This window comes from Petromyzon marinus, chromosome 53, assembly GCF_048934315.1.
Source record: "Petromyzon marinus isolate PM22_M1 ecotype Great Lakes invasive population chromosome 53, UKy_Petmar_22M1.pri1.0, whole genome shotgun sequence".
Lineage (NCBI taxonomy): Eukaryota > Metazoa > Chordata > Hyperoartia > Petromyzontiformes > Petromyzontidae > Petromyzon > Petromyzon marinus.
This window is the reverse complement of record NC_133719.1, coordinates 7,720,589-7,731,923: the sequence shown is the minus strand read 5'-3', so window position 1 is coordinate 7,731,923 and position 11,335 is coordinate 7,720,589.

The window sequence follows — 11,335 nt, the reverse complement described above, 5'->3', positions numbered from 1 at the left end:
TGCACAGCGCCAGCGGATTTCTAATATCGGGAAGCGAGAACGTTCCAGACGGCCGCAGAAGCGCTTCTGATAGCGCCGCTGCTATGCGGTGACCGCCGTCTTTGTTCGATGGCAGCAGCCAAAAGTCGCCGCTGCTGCCGCTACTGCTGCTACTGCTGCTGCCACTGCTGCTACTGCTGCCGCTGCCGCTGCTGCTGCCGCTGCTGCTGCTACCGCTGCTGCTACCGCTGCTGCTGCTGCTGCCGCTACTACTGCTGCTGCTACTGCTGCCGCTGCTGCTGCCGCTGCTGCTGCTGCTGCCGCTGCTGCTGCCGCTGCTGCCGCTACTGCTGCTGCTACTGCTGCTACTGCTGCTGCTGCTACTGCTGCTACTGCTGCTGCTGCTACCGCTGCTGCTGCTGCTGCCGCTACTACTGCCGCTGCCGCTGCTGCTGCCGGTGCCGCTGCTGCTGCCGCTGCCGCTGCTACTGCTGCCGCTGCTGCTGCTGCTGCTGCCGCTGCCGCCGCTGCCGCTGCTGCGAGGGTGATCGCAGTTGTCAGGGAGTCTTCGGGAGACAGAGCTCACGTGTCAACGTTGACGCGGCAACGTTGAGATGCTAGGGTCAGGCGCTCTCCACTGTGATCGTGTCACGTTGTGCTGCGCGTTGTGCTGCGCGTTGTGCCGCGCGGTGTCCGACGTCTTACTCTGCATGCTGGCGGGGGGGGGGGGGGTCTTCTTCAGGAGCTAAATTTCGGTTCTGGATGTCCGACGTTTCATCACTCTCTCCACGAGCGCGTTTCATCGCGCTCACCGGTTACTCTTGGAAACCACATTTTTTTTTTTTACGACCAATACGTTTAAATAAAAGGTATTTTACATCGTTATAGGTGACCAAGTGGATTTACATTTTATCGCAGTGATTCAATGTTGTCAGATTCATAGCACGATTATTCACAAATGACTCTCACGTACGATATAAATTCACACATTTATAAATCACCTCACGTACCCGACCCCCACCCCTGGGACATTGCTATGCTATGGAGGACATCCTCCTTAGGAGATGGAGCAATAAAATTGCCTGCTGGTGCCAGGTGCCACGTGGAATTATTGCATGGCAGGATCGTGAGAGATGGCGGAAACTTGGGAAGGGCCCCTCATGCAGCAGTGGATTGAGCACGGCTGTTTCTGGTGACGCTACCACACATATTCGCAGGAAAGGTACACGTATGTTCTCCAATACTGTACGCGTTTAATGCAATTCTCTTCGCCATAATTCACAGGTGTTGAATGTTTATTGGCTCTCGCTGGGGAATTAAATGCCTCTGATCCATTTTATACGATGGGATTTATAACCAGAGGCTCGGCGGGTTTAACGCGGGATGAACTGCAAGTCGATTCCAATCCATCGCGATTCGGTTCCGCTGATGAGAAAGCCTCATCTTTGATGTGCGTCCATCATTGTTTCTCGCTATGGATGTGGAGTTTCCGCGACTTGGCGCACGTCAAATAGCCCGGTGTCAAATGAGTCAATTCGGCGTCACGGCACGAGCCACTTGGAAAAGTTTGCAAGGAGACAGTTGGTCATACTCGGCCCATCGTGCCTGCAGAGGGGTCGATAAAATGGTTACCAGTTTGTGGGTAAAGTAAACAGTGGTTGTCCTTTGGATAGACTAAACTATTTTTGTTTGTTTTATTTTACCAGTTAAGGCCCATTGAGCTTACTAGTTATTTTTTTTCAGAAGCGACATGGCCACAAACGATAGCTCAACGAAGTGGCTTCTCATCATGTGGAAATGTATCGCAGCCAAACACTCGAAACGTCAACGTTGATTCTAAACGCGGGCGAAAAACCGGCCGGAGAAAAATCCACGCGAGGACGGGGAGATAGAGACACGCAAACTCAAAATATACAGCAGGCGTCGGGATCGAACCCACGATCCTCCTCTTAACCGGGCGAGGTAGTTAACATCTCGTCAACGTGGCGAAGCAGCCTCGCACACGCTACGTCAATGAGGAATTTCCACCACTGACTCAGGGCCGTGGAAAAGAAATGAGCGCTGCCTCAATGTTCATTTGAGCAGGGAAATCATTTTATTTGACATCTGATGATGTGAATGCAATACCGCCCGCTCTGATGTATGCACGGTTCAGAAACGTGGCCATTAACAAAATACAAACGGAACACAGATTTAAGGCGTGCACAAAAGCACGCGGGGATGAATGCACGGGACGACACAGAGAGACCTAACGAGGAACACGTGCGTTAGATAACGTACACATTTTAAAGGCAATACTCTTAAGTAAAGGTCATGGGGTTGAGTGGGAAAAGACTACTGGCGGAATGGCAGCCAAGGAATGGAACACATGCGCAAGCACGCACCACCGACGAGATGGAGCGATGAAATGAGGTCGTAGGCACGTGCTCAGCGGATTATGACGTCGCAGGATCAGGCAGCGGGTTGATCTGGGTTGCCGCTGATGATGATACAATGAAATATAGTTTCTAATCAGGTATTTTTAAATTATTGCTCAATGGAGGATCAATTTTGTCACATACGTTCAATCAGTGGACATAGTTTGTGCAGTGGTTCACACACAGCAGTTCTATTAGCGTACCAACCTAAGTTTGACTCCTGGCTACGGCTAACATCAGTGGTGGGTGACATCTGAATTGGTCCTGGTGAGTGGTATCTGAATTAGTCCTGGTGGGTGATATCTGAATTAGTCCTGGTGAGTGATATCTCAATTGGTCCTGATCGGTGATATCTGAATTAGTCCTGATGAGTGATATCTGAATTAGTACTGGTGAGTGGTATCTGAATTGGTCCTGGCGAGTGATATCTGAATTGGTCCTGGTGAATGATATCTGAATTGGTCCTGGTGGATAATGTCTGAAATGGTTCTGGTGGGAGATATCTGAATTGGTCCTGGTGAGTGATATCTGAATTAGTCCTGGTGAGTGATATCTGAATTGGTTCTGGTGGGTAATTTCTGAAATTACTCTGGTGGGAGATATCTGTTTTGGTCCTGGTGAGTGATATCTGAATTAGTCCTGGTGAGTGATGTCTGAATTGATCCTGGTGGGTGATATCTGAAATTAATCTGGTGGGAGATATCTGAATTGGTTCTGGTGGGTAATGTCTGAAGTGGTTCTGGTGGGAGATATCTGAATTAGCCCTGGTGAGTGATATCTGAATTAGTCCTGGTGAGTGATATCTGAATTGGTCCTGGTGAGTGATATCTGAATGTCCTGGTGGGTAATGTCTGAAATGGTTCTGGTGGGAGATATCTGAATAAGTCCTGGTGAGTGATATCTGAATTGGTCCTGGTAAGTGATATCTGAATTGGTCCTGGTGGGTAATGTCTGAAATGGTTCTGGTGGGAGATATCTGAATAAGTCCTGGTGAGTGATATCTGAATTGGTCCTGGTAAGTGATATCTGAATTGGTCCTGGTGGGTAATGTCTGAAATGGTCCTGGTGAGTGATATCTGAATTGGTCCTGGTGGGTAATGTCTGAAATGGTTCTGGTGGGAGATATCTGAATTGGTCCTGGTGAGTGATATCTGAATTGGTCCTGGTGGGTAATGTCTGAAATGGTTCTGGTGGGAGATATCTAATCAATCTAGCGAGGTATGATCGAGCACCCTCGTGCCGGACGTGACGTGGGAAGGCCTTTTTCGTAGGGCTGTAAATTATTGTAATCGATATACAATCTATGGCTGTTCTATGTAATAAAAGTATGGATCAGGAGAGATCAATGCAGTTGAATAAATTGGCCAAATATCAAGATGTCGGGAAAGGGGCTCAGCATGGCCATTGTGGCTGATCTCCGTGACATTTCGCCAATGTGTCCATCCCTCTGGCTCGTGTCAAGTGTTTCGAGTTGTATTATGTTGAAGCGGGTGAGAACTCAAGAGGCCAGCCACCATGGTCTCATTCCCAAGAGGGAACCTGGCGCATTAGTCTGCCCCGTGGAGGGGGGGGGGGCAGGGGAATGATTGCCGAGTATAATCTGAACTGAGCTATTTTGCGGAGTAATGTTTTAATTTTTGACAAATTTGTAACCTGACGCCTGGACGCAACCGGGCCTACTCTGGCGAATTGTCGTAAGGGGGATGGAGATGGAGTCATGTGGTACAGGAGGACGTGGAGCTGAGTGGACTTGCCGATGACAGGTACCAGCGGTGTCAAGATCGGCCTGTGTGGACGAGGCTCGTGAAGGATGCTACTGGGCAGTTGGAGGCAGTCGCTCTCCAACAACAACGGAGGGCGGAGGAGCGATGCTCACAACAACGAGCGGAGCGCCGGGTGGCTAAAGCACAGCAGATTGGCACAGTAGGGGGCACAGGTGGTGCATCAGCCAGTCATCTCAGTCATCTTAGTCAGTCGACCCGTGGCACTTGGGTCTGCCCCGTGACCTCCTGCCAGCGGGCATTCGACACTTCACGTGGCCTCAAGATGCACATGGCCTGGCACAAGCGTCGTAGTGACGTCACCGCCACTTAGTGTCGAATGGCGGTTGTTGTTGTTGAGTGGGTGAATGAGTGGGTGAGTGAGTGAGTGGGTAAGTGGGTGAGTGCGTGAGTAAGTGCGTGAGTGAGTGGGTGAGTGAATGATTGAGTGAGTGCGTGAGTGAGTGTGTGAGTGGGTGAGTGAGTGCGTGAGTGAGTGTGTGAGTGAGTGGGTAAGTGAGTGCGTGAGTGAGTGAGTGAGTGCGTGAGTGAGTGTGTGAATGAGTGGTTGAGTGGGTGAGTGAGTGGGTGAGTGGGTGATTGAGTGAGTACGTGAGTGGGTGAGTGAGTGGGTGAGTAAGTGAGTGAGTGTGTGAGTGGGTGAGGGAGTGGGTGAGTGAGTGAGTGGGTGAGTCGGTGAGTGAGTTATTTCGGTGGGCGAGCGGTTGTGTGAGTGGATGAGTGAGTGCGTGAATGAGTGATTGCGTGAGTGGGTGAGTGAGTGGGTGAGTGAGTGAGTGCGGGAGTGGGTGAGTGAGCGATTGAGTGAGTGCGTGAGTGAGTGGGTTAGTGAGTGATTGAGTGCGTGAGTGTGTGAGTGGGTGAGTGAGTGATTGAGTGAGTGCGTGAGTGAGTGTGTGAGTGGGTGAGTGAGTGGGTGAGTGAGTGAGTGCGGGAGTGAGTGAGTGGGTGAGTGAGAGATTGAGTGAGTGCGTGAGTGAGTGGGTGAGTGGGTAATTGAGTGCGTGAGTGAGTGTGAGTGGGTGAGGGAGTGGGTGAGTGAGTGAGTGGGCCATTGAGTAGTCGAGTGAGTGCGTGAGTGATTGCATGAGCGGGTGAATGCGTGAATGGGTGAGTTAGTGGGCGAGTGAGCGAGTGAATGGTCTGGATTAGTTAATAATGCGCACCTTTGTCGGTGGGTGAGTCAGTAAGTGATTGAGTGGTTGAGCGATTGCACGAGTGGGTGAGTGGTTGACTGAGTGGGCAAACAGATAAGTGCTTGAGTGAGCGTGTGAGTGGGTGAGTGACTGGGTGAGTGAGTGATTGAGTGAGTATAGCAGAAGTGAACCTACGCACATACAGAGGCCTCCAAAACTATAACATCCCCTTCACGTCTGTTTATCTTGGTGGGGTTTTATTTCGCTTTGCAATTCACGAATGCTGACACAGCGGTTGCACACACACACACACACCACGCAGTTTGGCTGCTCTGAACGCGTCAGATCTGGCCCAAAGTGGCAACGCAAATAAAATTGAAGAGCATTCATCACGGTGCAAACTGCAGAGCTCTCCGCCGTGACGTCCTGACATCGAGGCGGGGCTGACGGTTGTGCGTTCTATTGCAGAGAGAGAGAGAGAGAGAAAATGTGGTTGTTGTTAGTTGTTGTTGTTGGTTGTTGTTGATTGGTGTTGATTGTTGTTGTTGATTGTTGTTGGTTTTTGTTAGTTGTTGTTGTTGGTTACTATTTTTTTGCTTTTATTATTTTCAATTTTTTTTATTTTTGCTTGATTTTTTTTTCTATCTACGTGACTTTAGCGAAAGAACCAAGACTGCGGCCACTTTGTTTCATCAAACCCATGTATTTATGAACATGACACATTTGTTTACGATTGAAAACCTAAGGAGCGCAAGGCTGCAGGAAAGGCGAGGAAACACTGCTCTAGACGCGCGGTGACGTTGATTCTAAATGCGGAGAGAAAAACAGGGGGAACCGGGAGAAAAATCCACGCGACCACGGGGAGAGAGACACGCAGACCCCAAATATACAGCAGGCGTCAGGGTCGGGATCGAACCCACGACCTCCTGTAGACCAGGCGAGGTAGTTAACATCTCCTAGGCACCGTGATAATGATGATGAGAGAGAGAGAGACACGCAAACTCCTAATATACAGCAGGAGTCAGGGTCGGGATTGAACCCACAACCTCCTGTATACTATGCGAGGTGGTCAACATCTCCTAGCCACCGTGATGATGATGAGAGAGACACACAAACTTCAAATATACAGCAGGCGTCAGGGTCGGGATTGAACCCACGACCTGCTGTAGACCATGCGAGGTAGTTAACATCTCCTAGCCACCGTGATGACGATGAGAGAGACACACAAACTCCTAATATACAGCAGCAGGCGTCAGGGTCGGGATCGAACCCACGACCTCCTGTAGACCAGGCGAGGTGGTTAACATCTCCTAGCCACCGTGGCAGGCCCACTTCCACAGCCATTCCTCCGACAGACGCCGCCTTATTGATTCCTCCAGAATGTAAGTATCTCCTGCACAACATGACTCCGACTCCTGCATAAGCCAGCGACCCCACCAGAGGGTGGAAGAATTGGGGGAGTTGCGGCGGGGGGGGGGGGGCAAAGGAGACCCCGAATGGTTCGGGTGGAATGGAACCCCTACATCCCTGCTGCCCTACTTCACAGCAAAGAGTTTCCAGCAACGAAATGAAATCTCTGCTCTGTTGTTCTGCTTTTGTTGTCCCTCCCCGTGTTTTTTTTCTTGATGTGTTTGTGTCTCCCTGTGTATTTCTTGGTGTATTTGTGTCTCTGCGTCTCCCTGTGTATTTCTTGATGTATTTGTGTCTCTGCGTCTCCCTGTGTATTTCTTGGTGTATTTGTGTCTCTGCGTCTCCCTGTGTATTTATTGATGCATTTGTTGATCCGCGTCTCTCTGTGCATTTCTTGATGTGTTCTTTATTCTGCGTCTCTCTGTGTATTTGTCTCTCTGTGTGTCTCTATGTATTTGTGTCTGTGTGTCTCTGTGTGTATTTCTTGATGTAATTTTGTGTCTCTCTGTATCTTTCTTGATGTATTTATGTCTCTGCGTCTCCCTGTGTATTTCTTGATGTAAATTTGTGTCTCTGTGTTTCCCTCTATATTTATTGCTGTATTAATTTATCTGCGTCTCGCTGTGTGTATTTCCTGATGAATTAGTGTCTCCGCGTCTCTCTCTCTCTCTCTCTCTTTGCGCATCTCGCTCTTCTTTTCAAACCATCTGCTCAAGGCCCCCGCTCCGATCATTCGAGACGCCTCTTGGAGCCCAGACGTCGCGATCGCGCATTTCTGCACCACACAATTGCAGACGATTTAACGAGCCTACTTGCACAGTAAGTGCATTATGTCTGTCCACAAGCAGCTCAAATATAACCAAGTTTCTGTTCCAAAAGGGGATAATGCATCTCACCCGATTGCATACAAAAAAAACACTTGATGTGAGCAATTTTTTTTCCTTCCCTTTTCGAACTGATTTGTTTTCGACACGAGAGCCGTGCACGTGCTTACCACCGAATGGCTAGCCATCAGACAAAGTCGATCACTGCATCGCGCGCTTTCAGATGCGCTTCTGCGGCCGTCTGGAACGCTCTTCCTTCCGATATTCGGGAGCCGCTGGAGCTACGAATGCACTTTTAAATTAATATTGAAAACTAATTTCTTTAGCACGCGTTTTCTCGCGTGTTTAGTGTTGTTATCCTCCTCCCCCCCCCCCCGCACACTCCGATTAGCACGGTTGTCCACGTGCGGTGCGACAGAATGTCAACATGCGTACATCCACGCCTGGACCACGAGCACTGCCGCTCTGAGACCCCCTCGCTTTTGCAGCGCGGAAAGCCATTCCCACCGTCACCGTTAAGCGTGTACGAGCGCGACCACACGACACGGAACAATCCCATCCGTTTGGTGTTTACACGAAATCCTCGCCCAGCAGAGAGAGAGAAAAAAACAAATTCCCCTCTTCATCCCCCCGATGGCAATTTGTCCCTCCGGGCGCACACCGCATCATTGATAACAACAACAACAACAACCCGTTATTGTTATCGTAACAACATCATTAACTCATCCTGCCTTTCTCGAGCCTTGCGGGCCAACGCTCCTCTCCCGTAGTCAATCTCACGTCGGTGCTTGGCGAGCCCCTTTCTCCGAGACGGAATCAAAGAACGTTGCGTTGGGCCACGATCGATAACGAAGATAAAATAAAAGAACAGACGTCAAAGAGTCAAACGCGACCACCCCTCGGTGGATGAGGATTGAGGCGTTGCCCATCTTCCTCTTCGTTGTAGCCCTGAGCCGCCGCTGGAGATTCCACCGCTTACATGGTCGAGGTCTATCCATAGGGCCCCCAACCACACAAAGTGGTGCTCATTTTATCCTCCCCCCCCCCCATAGAGATGATGGGGCTGAGTTAACCCAAAACCGGGTTTGGAACTGGCAATCTTCCGGCGTGCGAGACATTCGCTCTACCGCTGAACCCCCTGGATAAACCTGTTGTTGTTGTTGATGTTTAAGCTTCGGCTCGACCATTCCATTGTTTAAGTCAAAGCTATAAAAACTATTTTTTTTTAAAAATGCTCTGCCTCCCCTGGAGAGCCCCGCTAGAGGACAATACGAAGCTAAACTGTTATATTTCACCAGGTAAGGCCCACTGAGCTTGATATATATTTTTCAAAAACGACCTGGCCACAAATGATAGCTCAACGAAGTGGTTTATCATCACGTGGACATGTATAGCAGCCAAACACTCGAAACGCGTGATATTGATTATATTTGTGAATGGAAAAACCGGATGACCCGGAGAAAAAAATCCACGCGACCACGATAACACGCAAACTCCAAATATACAGCAGCAGGTGTCAGCGTCGGGATCGAACTCACGACCTCCTGTGTACCAGGCGAGGTCGTTAACATCTCCTAGCCACCGTGATGATGATGAGAGAGAGACATGCAAACTTCAAATATACAGCAGCAGGCGCCAGGGTCGGGATCGAACCCACGACCTCCTGTGTACCAGGCGAGGTTGTTACTGTAACATCACGCCACCAGGGTTGTTCACTAATTTTCAATGGGGGACACTTTCGCCGATAAGACATCATCAGTGTGAGTGAGGGGCCGTGACATATTTGAAACCATTGGGTGGTTTGACAGCAGCACGATGATGATGATGATGGGCGGTGTTGTCACCATTTGTGTATTGTTGGGGAGGGAGCGGATATCAGGTAGGGCCCCGCACTAAATGCCGCGAGGGGGGGCCAGTGGCCCCTTGTGGCCTTGCAATGGAGACCACAGGTGTAAGTGATCGATTGCTCCATCGATTTCCGCTTCGGTTACTCGGCCAATCCGATAACATTGGGAGGTGACGGGCGGGCCTTGGTGACGTCATAGGCACCACCGACGAATCACGTTGGGCGCGTGGCTTGCAGGGGCGTTTCCAGCCTTCGCGAGAGTCGATGATCATTGTTGGTCGAGTATAATCATCGCGCGTCTGATTAAGACACACAGCTTGTTGGTGTGGGGCTTATTGCGATTGTTTTCATTGCTCTGATTGTAATGAAAAAAAAACAGATCGGGGCGTCTCCCTGGTTAGCGTCCTGGGAAAGGTCCCTGGCAAGAATTAGTTAGCGTCATCTTGTAGTCGGGCAGCGGCGGTCCTGCACAGATGCCATTTGCTCTCTCTCTCTCCTTATATATCTGTTTGTCTGCTACAGCAGAGATGAATGGCATTTCAATAGGATTTATACCTCTGCTTTATTGACCCAGTCATATCCTACGTTGCCATCAAGAAGCTAGAGCTTTTTGGTCGTTCATACTTTCGGGGTCCCTGACCCTTTGCTCGTGATCATTATAGACTTTCATGATGGTGTGCAGGTTCCGGATAAAGCTGCATGGCTCGGAGTCGGAGTGATTTCTTGTTCACCTTGGGGTGCAACAGGGATGTCCTCTGGCTCCACCACCGCATGCATAACTTGTGTGTGTTTTTTTACCACATAGTTCTAGAAGCATTCCATGGCTTTATCAGCGAATTGTGTGCAGAGACCCTTGAAAGATCTGGACACAGTCCCGTGCGTGTGCTCCTCTGGCAAGTGAGGATGGGTTGGCGCCGCCATGAACCTGCACGGCCAGCCACCACACGCATTCTGCTTGGCTGGCTTAAGAGGCGAATCACGGGGCTAGAGAAGAGATGGGCCGATATGTTACGGGGGGGGGGGGGGGGGGCGGGTATTTGGAGCTGATTGAAATTGTTGGCGACTGGTAGCGGCTTTTGCCAAGATTGGCCACTGGCTGGTGGTGGAGGCTTTTACAAAAAAAATTGTCCTGGGCAATTGGAGGCAGCCACCATCCAGCAACAAATTAGGTCGGAGGAGCAATGCTCACAACAATAAGCTGCTCAGCAGGTGACCAAAACGGCAAATTGGCACATTGTAGACCGCAGGCAAGTTTATCTGTCAGTCGATTAACTCTGATCACCCATAGCACCTGGGTCTGTCCCCTGACCTTCCAGCGAACCTTTGACACTTGGCGTGGCCTGAGAGTGCACATAGCCTGCCACAAAGCGCTGAAGTGATGTTACCACCACCACCACTAAGTGGGGAATTGCGATTGTTGTTGTTCCATGTGATGTACGCTGATAATGGGCACGGTACGTCACAATAAAAAGGTTTACGGTCAAGACAAATGATGGATTGGCAGCAGAGCAATGGAACGCGTCCTATAGGAAGTCTACCGAAGAGTTGGAATGCTGAAATCAACTCGCGAACAGGTGGAAGGTGGATTACTGCATTGCGTGATCATGAGAGATGGTGGTGGCTTAGGGAGGATTTCATCCAGCAGTGGATTCACCATGGCTGATGGTGACGGAGCTATATATGCAGAGTATGTATATGCTCTTTGCTATAGATGTTAATACTTTTTTTGTGCAATACTTCACAAGAGTTGGATTTTGATTGGCTCTCCCGGGGGAATTAAACAGCGATGGCAGAATGGGATGAGGCCTTTGCCCAGTAATGGATAGACCACAGCTCTTGCATTAACCAGACGTGACGAACTTATATCCAGAAAGAACGAATCAGCACAAACATATAAGCGGTAGGCTTTTCATTCCCATCGATTGTAAAAATTCCGGCGACG